Below are 12,171 nucleotides of genomic sequence, written 5' to 3'. Positions count from 1 at the left end.
AGATGATCTTTTTTTTTACTTTTGCCCTATGTTTCCTCAAGCCTGACCCTTCATTCCATTGATATCCCCTAATCTCCCTCTACCTCTCCTAAGCCAAATGCATCGGTCAAGGTTCACTGGCAGCGAGATCTCTAGCAAGGTGAGCCTTAAATCCTTCTAAGGTAATTTGACATCTATCTAAAGCTTTTCAAAATGTGTTTTCTTTTATAAATAGGAGTGTGTACAGTCTATAAGTGCAACAAGTCCATGATCTCCTGAATCCAACTTTTGGATTAGGTATAATCTCAAACCCTAGCTTACGACACCTAGGACTAATTAACTTTGTATTATGTGTATTTTAGACCACAAACATGGTCCCCATGAATGGTTTTTACTTGTACTATGTACGTTTAAAATTTCATTCGATTTGATCTAGTTGATCCATCAATCGAGATGAAAAATGAGTTCTAGGGTTTGATTTACTTAACCTTCATGTTATGTAAGATATGAATCATTGATCTTATGGATCTAGCCATTCCACAACATTCATTCGACTGTAGATTTGTCCCCATAGCTCCGCTCTTCATCCGGATCAATCTGGGTTGTTCATTTCAAACTGTGGAAGATTAGACGGTCATAGCTCAAGTCCTACATGGTTAAGTGGGGGCAATGAATCTCGTGTTGCCGCAATCATTGACAATGATTGCGTGGTGGGGTTATCGTTAGTAATGATTGCCCGTGGTTTGAATTGGCCAATCCCAACCTACTACATAACCCGCCGCCATTTTTTTTAATTAGTTTTAAACTTAATTGAAATTTTTTTTAAATAAGAAAATTTTTTATTTTTAAAACCAAAAAATACATAAAATATATCAAATTTTTAAAAAATTAACCTCATTAATTTAAAATTAAAATTAGTCTTAAATATTAAATATATTTTATATTATTTTAAATATTAAATTTTATAATAGTTATTTAAAAATTATTAAAATATTTTATAATTTTAAAATTCTTATTTTAAATTTTTTTATATTTATTTATAATATTCTTTTTTAATTTTTTTATTTTTTTTTTAATATTAAACTTAATTTAAAAGAAATATTTCTTTTAAGTTATTTTAAATAATTTAAATATGTTGATATTTAAATAATAGCTAATTAATAATAATTTAAATATTTTCTTAAATACTAATTTTTTTTAATATTTTACAAATAAGAAATTACAAAATCTTTTAATTATTAAATTAATTTATGAGATATTATATTTTTAAGTTTTTTAATATTTAATTATATTTAATTAAATTAAACTAAATATTTTTTTTGAATTCATATAAAATTATTTAAATTATTTAAAATTCAGAGAACTTTTAAAATTTAATTTAATTTATTTTAAAAATTATTTTTAAAGCAATTGATTACCTTAACTTTAAAAAATTCATATTAAATTCAATTTAAATCCTACAAATTAATGTAATGCCTTAAAATTTTTAGAAAATTATATATTTTAATTTAAAATTAATTTCAAAGATAAAAACTTAATTTACCTTAATTAATCTTTATTTAAAATTAAGATTTATATATATATATATATAAATGGAGCACATATATATTTTAAAATTATTTGTATTTAAATCTTTAAATATGTAGAGGATCTCTTAAAATTTTAAATATGGGTGGAGCATGTGAATAGAATTTATAGGGAATGATTAGTGAATAATTATGCTTCAATTATTCATTAATCACATCATTAATCCTATTAATTATTGCTTAATCTTTGCATGTTTAGGATGCACGAGCACTTAGCCTAGGCTCTCCTAATTCTAAGGATATGGATTATAATTGTTTGTTACATTTATCTATGTTATCCAAGGGTTAGTCATGACACTTGATTTAAACATATTTAACCTAGCGACACCTTAAGGACAATAATTAAGAACTCATCTAAAAAATTTAGAGAAATTTTAGGAATTAGGGTACAGCTCAAAATTACATGAAACTTAAACCATTTAAATTTAGTGACATTTCAAACCCCTAAGATTTTTTTAGGAATTTTAATGATCTTTAAACTTATTTAATTAATTAACCATAATCTACCCCTTTAAATAAATCCTAAAAACTTCAAAAAATTCTAATAAATCCAAATTAAATTGAAAAATTATAAATAATATATCAAACTCTTTAGAAAATTAAAAGACCCTTAATTGGACCTTAATTCAGAGATTAATTTAATTTTGATTAAAAATCATCCTTTAATTAAATATTATTTAAAATTCTAAAAATCACCAAAACACATGGAAAAACTTTCTTAGGTCATTCCTGACCTTCGGAGGTGATCCCAAGATATTTGTATTTCATTTAAATGAAAATCCCTAAAATACCCTTAAATAAGATATTTTAATAATTCATTAAATACCTAAACTTTGAAAAATCATAACTAATTTCAAAAAATCCAAATTTGATATACTAAAATGGCATTCAAATCCAATTAAAATATAATATTTACAAAAAATATGAACATTATAGAAATCAGCTTAAATAAAAAAAGTCAACTTCTCGGTCAATCGTAGTTCAATAACTAGGTTTGAACTTCTAAAAATCATAACTTTGTATAGAAAACTTCAAATCTAACAAACTCAAAATCTAATTACTTCCTATAGGGTCTAATATTTAAAAAAAATACTAGGACTCTAAAACTTAGCTTATTTTTAAAAGTCAACTTTGAACTCCTTTGACCTAGTAAGATAGGATAACCCCGGGCGTTCTAAAATTTGCTAACTCGACTTAAATTTCAGAGAATTTTATCCTAAGTATTAAAATTGATCAAACCAAATAAAATAATTAAATTTGATCTCAAAACACTAATATAAAAATTTTAATTAAAAATTTCTCTTTGACCTTCAACAAATCAAATCACAAATAATTTGAACTAATTACTCAATATATGATATATCCAAGATCACACAACTCATTACACATACATAAAATTATTTGTTAGGACATAACTTCTAGCTTTAGGTTAGGCCGATATTTTTTTTTTCTATTTTTGTGATGTGATGATTTACATAGGCACATATGTTGGTTATTTTAGTTTTCTATGATGATCTATGTGATGATAATTGTGTATTATTATATTATCTTTGTAATGTGATGTACGATAGATTATCTATAGGATATAAATGATTTTGATACTAATGATATTTTTTGCAGGTGGTCATGCTCATGTAGTGCTAAAAAGGGGCTAAAAATAAATAATTAATATATAACTACTATAGGTGTTTCATCTGCTTAGCTCTTAAATAAATAAGAGCATGGCCAAGTGTGGCTGGCATGAGTACTTTTATTTTCATATATAACTACTTGGGATATTTAATTTTAACTACTTAGGATAATCCTACAGGAGAGTCTAGACTTTTTTTATATTATTGATGTAATTTTATTCAAAGTATGGAGTTGTGAAAATCTAAAAATAATGTTTATCAAATATAAGAGGTCCAAAGAGAAAAGAAAATCCTTTGAGGGAATTTCTTTTCGTTTGGATATCTTTATAGAGGATAGACCTTAAGAATATTGAAGGAAGGTGATCCACAGAAGAACCAAAAGGCAAATATCAAGATAAAATATATTGTTTTTAATATTTATGTCATTCTATAAAATTAGAATCCAGGTTTATATCAATGGAGCTTGGTCACCATTACTTTTCTACAATCTTTGGATTATACATTATATGGCACTTACCATAAACTTTTGTATATTGTTTTTGCAATGGTTGGTATTTTATTGATGTGTTTACTTTTCTTGTGTAATGGAAATAACATGCTTTTATAGTTTTTTTTCTTACATGTGTATATGCCTGATTTTGCTAGGCTTATTAGGAATAAAACTTTTCTTCTCGTAATTAAAAATCAAAATTTTAAAAATTAAATAATATAGAAAAATAACGACCTAGAGAATAAGCAGGAGGTCATCCGGGGTCGCATGTATGTTAATGCATTCTTCTCTTTTTTAATTTAGATGCTTCCTCATATGTGGATAGAGTTCAAATAATTCGACCTATAATGATGAGGTGCTGAACTTGGGGAAGCTTAGTTTTCTAAAAAAAAATATTTTATAAGCCTTTTTAAAATTTCATGCATTCCTGGTTTTGAGATTTAACTAGTATGTATTGTATTAAAAATTAATTTAAATTAAAATTTAATTACATTAATTTTAGAAAATATATTACCCTTCATAAATATAAAATCACTTAAGAACCTCTTTAGACATCAATCTTAATTTCTAAAAACTCAACAATCCACCATCTTTCATAAAGACAAGACATCATGAACTTTATACGATTAGATGGTTAGTTATATTTCCTTTTCAGGTATGATATAAATTCAGAATTTATTAGTTAAGACATGGTTGTTAGTATTATGTGTAGAATACTAAACTTATTATAGATTTAAGGTTTAAAGATACTACTATCGATGTCCCATAGTATGCCTATCCTTCATAGGCTATAAATCCTACCTATCCGTGTCACATGGATGATGCTACATCCATCTTTCTCTCTTGTAAGCTTACAGTGTAGTGTCTTTCTCAAGTTTCTTTTTCCTACCTTGGTCATTATGGATGATGATATGAGCCATGCATATTGACTAAATTAAGTTGAAGCTTACCTCCCCTATGTGGATAAAGAAGAAATTAACCACGGGGGCTTCGCCGTGGGAAACTGAATCCCACATCAAATAAATCTCACTCGAGTTGATGTATCGAGTGGGGGAAATCTCATGACTTTGATCAGGTTATATATATTATTATCCATCGAGGTGTGTAGGCAAAAGCTGATATCCTCAATGGTTAATCATATGTATGATCTCATATGCCCTCCCATTGGTCCGCTTGCAAAGAGTGCAAAGGCCCGCAACCGTTTTGTCCACGGGATAGTACAATCTTACATTTTGCATTTTGTTCCTGCTAAGCAGTGTTCTTTCAGAGGCCTACAGACATAAATAAAAAAAAAACATCTTATTATTTCCCAACATGCTTTACTTCATGTAAAAATATAAATAAAATAAAATAAATAATAAATATGATCCCAAATAACCCACAAGCCTTTTCCTTTAAGGAAATATTTAGAATGCCAACTTCAACCATTAAAACCAAATGCATCACAACTTGACTTATATAGGACCATCTTGTAATAACCCCTAATATAAATTTTTCAATTTTTTGAAAATTTGGCTGGTTGAGCACTACGGCGTTGGGTTGGATGACACTACGCCAAGGTCTGAAAATTTATTTTTACATAAAATATCAAATTCCAACCATTTAAACCCTCACCTCAGCCCTCCCCCTCCCCACTTTTTATTTTGATTAAGTGAGAGGAGAGAGAGAAAGGGAGAGAGAAAAAGAGAGAGAAGGCAGGAGAGAGAAAGTTTACTTTTGGTCATTTTTTGTCCGTCACTCTAGGATCGTGGTAAATAACCCTAACTATACCCTCTATTTTGAATAATTTTTTATTTTACCTGTTTATCTTCCTCTTGAATTTTACTAAAATGTAATATCTCTCATTTTAGTACATTTTTATCACATAACTTTTGATATGTGATATATATCATTTTACTGAGTATTTTGACTGATTAATATTAAAACTTCACTTGGTAATTTTATTTATATGTTATTTTATTTGAAATAAATAGTATAATACTAAATATATAAAAAATGATGAGTCGGTATTCTATATTTGAAAATGAAATACATGATAAGCACATACTTATTATTCATTTAATCAAATATTCATTTTGGCATAATGCAAATATATTTATGAGTGTAATGATAGTCACATTTGGTGCATTTGATATTTTCTATTATGCTACCTATGATGTGAAATGTGTGTGTAAAAGCAAAAAATGTTGGTTGGAAATGCTTGATTGATTGAGGTTGGCTAGAAATATGTTATCCTATATAGGAGGGTGGATCGATGGGCTTTCATTTAAATAAAATTTATGGCATGATCTTAAGTGATATGAAAAGAAATGCATAAGGAGACTAACTGTTTGACATGATACACCAACGTGCAAAAAGTAACGACTTCTTACATAAAAGTCACCTTACTTGTAATATGTGATATGAGACTTATTTTTGGCAACAACATTGATATGATTGAGACTAGTTCTTATGGAGTTGTCCTATAGAAATGGATACAAAAAAAATAAAAAACCACATCTAGTTGGATGTCCTATGTTGCTTACATATGCATATGCATATGAGCATACCTAATGAATTGCATAAGTGACATAATATAATATGATATATACATGAACAATACAGACACATGATACGACTGATAAAATTTATATAAAGGCATTCAATACATATTAATCACATTATATACATTGCATTTATATATGATATGGTACTTGATATATATGTTTTAATACCGTACAACACACATAGATCATATATATAACACTTATTTTATATGACAGGAATACTGATACATACGAGATAACATAAAAATTGAGATAAAAAAGCATAATTATAGGCATGGACGGATTCATGATAGACTTGTTGCATTGCACTTGACATGAATATATGAATGAAAGAATCTATTGACCATTTATACAACTAATGATTATTGATTATGAATTACATTGCTTACATTAATTTCCATTGCTCATATGAGATGTCATTGTTCACATTAATGCTACATGTTTTTACAGTTATATATTCATGCTAATATTTGCTGAATGATTACAGTTGTAGGTTATGGTAACCATCTGAGTTGTTTGCTCACTCCGTGATTTTTAGATGGTGTTTATAGGAAGAGGTTTGGATGTAATTGAGTGAGATCGATTAAGATTTACGTTTTGTTTTATCTTATGTATTTTTATTTTATTCTTTTATAGTTAAGAGTATGAAGATAGAATGATGAATTGATTGAATTCCGAGCTATTGTAAATATGATTTTTGAGAAATGAATGAAATTGTAAATTGAAGAAAATAATTTATCACTGCTTTATAATCTATTGAAATAAGATGAGTAGATCTGATAAATTAATTAAGAATTTAAAATAGACAATCCTTCTAAAATTAGAACCAAATTATTCAAGATTTAATTAGGGTTAAATCTTTCAACTTATTAAATAAAAGGCTAGCATAGCTAACTATCTATGTCGTCAATAACAAATTCTCGTCCAATTCATTCAAACCTCAATAAATTTGTTCAGCTCTAATTTAGCTCAAATTATTAAAAATTTAAAATTTCTATATCTTTTAAAATTAAGTCATAAATAAAAATAAAGATATATTAAATTAAACATTTGATATAAATAATTAATGAGTCAAATAAAAATTTTTTTATTTTCAACTCGGTTAAAAAAATGTGTAAAAATTGAATAAAAATTTCTTTGTAAGAATTGTCAGAGAAGAACTTCATCATAATGTGTTGGTCAGGAGATTTTGTTGATAGTGAAATCAAAAGAGATTTCGTTTGTTCAACAGTTTATAATTAAAAAAATAATAAAAAAAAAGTGACCTGACTGTACAAAACTTTGTCTTGACCAAGAGATGGGACCCACTGCGCCAGGTCAGGTTAACTTCCGATGAGCTGGGAGGCTCCCAATTGCACGTGTTTTGGATCCATTCGTTTCGAAGAGCAGAATTTCTGTTCGGGGTAAATAAACGCACCCCATTTTAAATCTTTGTAGGGAGAGTTTTCGGCTTCTTTTTGTAACAAGAGGAACAACAGACTATTAAATGGAGTGGATTTATCAACACCAGAAGATGACCTTAGAGCCGGTCAAATCCGCGCTTGATTTGTTCCTTATAAGAAAGACTAAAACATAAATTTTGGGACAAATTATCTAAAGAATCATATAATAAATAAATAAATAAATAAAAATTTGAGAGTGGACAATTGCCCCCCTGGATACAATGGGGTTGAGAAATCGGACGAACAAATTGAAATAAGGAAGAGTTCACGGTTCAATGGATTAATCGAGTCAAATCGGGATTGAACTTGATAATATAATAAATATAAATTATATTAGAAAATAATGACTAGATATATAATCATTTAAACTTGATTATTGAGATATCATGCAATTTTGAATTTTAGGCTTTCTTAATTGTATAAATGGCTACCTTCATCACATAACAATAATATTTATCGGAGTTTGAACATTAAAATCAATCAAAACTTTTATTAATCAAAACATTTGAGAGTGCAAGTTATTGTTCTTTACCTCTGATATAAATCTATAGGACTTTCTCTTTCAAGACATTTACGTTGCAGTGCCAAGTTCTTAGAATTATGTTTAATGTCATTGTGAAGATGTTTAACATGCTCAGCAAAAAGCTAAAGATTATCTCATGGCCAATACAAGAGAGAAGAAGCGTGGATGATATCGGAGAAGAATATTACATTGGGGAAGTGACCTCATCGTCGTCGATTTCTTGAATCACTAATAAGCAGCAAGGCGAGCGGGAGACAAACGAGACTACATGCCCCTCGCGAACAAAATGATTTACGCCGGTGGAACAAACTGGTCTTCATTAGGCTATTTTCGGAACTTAACTCCTTAGTTGTTCGATCTAAAATCAACGTCTCAAAACCCACCATTTTTTAACCGTACAGTTCTTAAGAACTGCATCGATTCTACTGTTTTATAGTCATACTGACAGGGTTGGCAATTTTATCCCTATTTGATTTGGAACTGGTTTTGAGACATAATCAAATCAGTCGAAAGACCAGTTCACTAGTTCAATTTTTAAAACCATGGTTATTACTTATATTCATTTTTTCCTTCAATTTTATGTTTAATTTTATATCTAATATTTTTCAATTGAATAATTGTACATGTTATTTTAATATTTAATAAATTTTTTTAGGTATAAAAATATAAAACTAGCATTTAACTAAAATTATAGGAGTTATGATCATAACTGAGTTGGATATGACACCAAAAAAATTCATTTGATATGCAAAAATTTCGATACATATTAGTATTGATAACTCTCATAATTAAACTTTGGACCCTTCAAACTCCAATTTTTTTGGGAATATTTGGATTAATGAAGACAAATTCACACGCACAACAGATATCTAAGCTTCGAACCCAACATCTCTTGGTTGATAGTCAAAACTTCCAACCAGTAGATCAATATGAGCTGCATCCGAACACGGTTCAACAAACTGATTCATCATTGCATCTAAAGAAAATATTATTACAATTTCCAAAAACCAATTGCAACTGATTGATCTAACCTAAAAGAGAACCAGAGAAAATAATATGCTTAGCAAACCAAAATTCAGAGCAAAATGTTACCATTAGCAATATATACGATTAGGAGTGTAAGTGAGCCGAATCTATAGTTTGATTTCAATAAAGCTTATTATTTGATTTAGTTAATTTTTAATTTTAATTAATGTAAATGTTAGTTATTTTAACATCCACAATATTTGAAAATATAATAATAATGCATGACTGAACAAAATAAATAAAATATTTTTCACTTGAGTTAATCAGGTCTTAAACTTCTTTCAGTTTTTTTTTCTAGCTTTCATTTAATTAAATAAAGAATTTGAGCATTAGAATGGATCTATATGTGATCTGTTGTTTGATTTTTAAGATATTGAAATAAAAGAGATGAAACTCTTAGATTTATTCTGTTGTTAACTTAGAAAATATGATCTATAAAACTGATAAATTAATTAGATTTATTATTTAATCAGATATAATTCGAATTTTGATAAATAAAAATTTTGTTTCCTTACATTTGAAATAAATGAATAAATTATTATATTTTAAATTTCAAAAATAGATAAAATGATTATTTTGCGTTTGCTTTATATTCATACATAAAATTAAAAAAAAAAACTGCAATATTAAAATCTTCATTTTGTAAAATTTCCGATAAATTTTTTTTTTTTTTACTGTACCAACAGACAAAAAAGCATCACTCATTCTATATACAGCAATCAAATGAGCCTTTAATTGAATTATTTGCCTGCAAGAGTCCAATTTTTCCATGTAACAACTGGAACCTCTCCCCACCCTCCCTGTTCACCTTCGTGTGGCCATCTCTGCTACTGTAATTTCTGCTGGAACCCCTTCGTGCTTCCTCTGGCGGTGCAAGTCAGACTAATCGCTGCTCAAACTCTTTTGCCTATGATCAAAGGCAGCAATACACTTTGTACAAATTACATGTGTGTGAGTTTGCCTTAATTGGCCTAAATGTCCCAAAAAAAAAAAAAACTTTGTACAAATTCATTTGCTTTATGAATTATACAATTCGTTGCTCGTTTTATAGCTCTATGTCATTAGTTGGAGGCTTAAGTTTTATTTGGGACGGTTTTCTTATTGATTTTTAAAACAATTTTTTAATAAAAATTTTATTTTTTTTCTAGAAAACAGCTTTAAGAAACATTAAAAGACTACAAACTGGTTAATCAGGTGGAATATCATTGCCAGTAGGGTATCAATATTTGACACGACCCGAAAACTCGACTCGAAACCGACATGGAAATTTCGGTGACCCGAACCCGAATCGGGTCGGGTTCGGATTAGAGTTTTCGACCCGTTTAAAAAATCGGGTCGGGTTCGGGTTGACCCGGAAACCCGAAAATTACTTGGATTGACCCGCTGACTAAGCTGCCCCTGCGTGACCGAGCTGCCCTGCCCCCAGCTGCGCTGCCCGGCTGACCTGCTACTCGCTCGCGTGACCGCGTCGCATCTCGTGTAGCGTCGCTTCGCCCCGCTCGCGTGACTGGACAGCAGCTGGCCCCGCTGTTGCGTCGCACGTGATGTTGCATGTGACTGCTATCACGTTCCGCTGCCGCCGGACGCCGCTGTCACAAATCTGCTCTCGGGGTTGTCGTGTCCCCAGGCCGGGTCGGGTTAGGGTTGACCCGAATTATATCGGATCATTTTTGGGTTAGACCCGAACCCGACCCGTGACCCGAAATTGACACCCCTAATTGTCAGGCTATGTGCAGCTTCTGCAACAATCATGCAGAAAATTAAGCGCATTTATTTTTTTAATGTGACTATTCTTTCCCCATCATTATCACATTATTGCCTTGGGCTGCTTGCTTTCTCTTCAAGCTGAACTTTCAGCTGTTATAACATAGAAGAGATGTCTCAACTCAACTTTGCAGGTAAAAATCTATATTAAAGAATGGGTGGAGGTTTGGAGGAATTATTACTTACGGAGTTCAGATGTCGTCTGGAATCTAATCAGAATTAGCCACGTCACATATACATTGTGTACAAATTGATGTTACATGTTTTGATTAGAGTCTGGACGGAAGCTACGTTCGGACTCCGCACGTAATAATTTCTTGAAGTTTTGATAGTATTTCAACCATTTGCATTAAAACAGGAAAGCCAAATATTTCAAAATCTTAAAATCGAGGAAGCTTAATGAGACCAAGTTTTTAATGAACTGATGGATGTGTCTTCACGTTACGGCTTCTCTGATCTCTTTATCTTCAGCTACAATTGAGGTTTTGTTTGGGACGATTTTTATTGCTTCTTAAAACGGAGTTTTAGTACAAAAATTAAAATTTTGTACTAAAATTTTGTTTTAAGAAGCAATAAAAAAAACGTCCCAATTAAAACCTGAATTTCTATGGGGGAACTCTTCTCATGGCTCTCAGCTTTTTTGATGGGCTCTGTTCCATTTTCAACAAATTGGGATGCCACTTTACTGTTTTATGGCCTTCGTTCTTTTTGGATACATGCCTTCAAAGTTTCTTGGGATTTCTTGGAAGAAGAAGAAGGAGCTCTTCTTGAGCTTCTTGGAAAAGAGGGAGAGGGGAGGGAGAGAAAACTAAACACAAAACTAATCTTTATTGCTTGGCTTGCTTATTTGGTTTCATTTGGGTCTACACTTCCTTCTATGTACTTACAGATAGGGCTGCAAGCGAACCAAACGTTCGATGAGCTACTCGATGCTCGGTTAGATTAAAGCTCGTTTGTGATAGTTTAACTAACTAAACAAATAAACTTGAACAATATTTTAAATACTCGATCCTTAAATAAACAAGTTTGAACACTAATGTGTTCGGTTCATTTATGTTCGCGAACAACATCATTTGAAGTTCGTGAACAAACTCGACATTAAGCTCGATTAGTGTTCGATTTTGAGCTCGTGAATAAGCTCGATAAAAATTATTAATATTTGATTATAGAATTAATAAATATAA

This window comes from Dendrobium catenatum, unplaced genomic scaffold (genome assembly GCF_001605985.2).
Source record: "Dendrobium catenatum unplaced genomic scaffold, ASM160598v2 fragScaff_scaffold_737, whole genome shotgun sequence".
NCBI lineage: Eukaryota > Viridiplantae > Streptophyta > Magnoliopsida > Asparagales > Orchidaceae > Dendrobium > Dendrobium catenatum.
Note: the sequence above shows the minus strand (reverse complement) of the source record.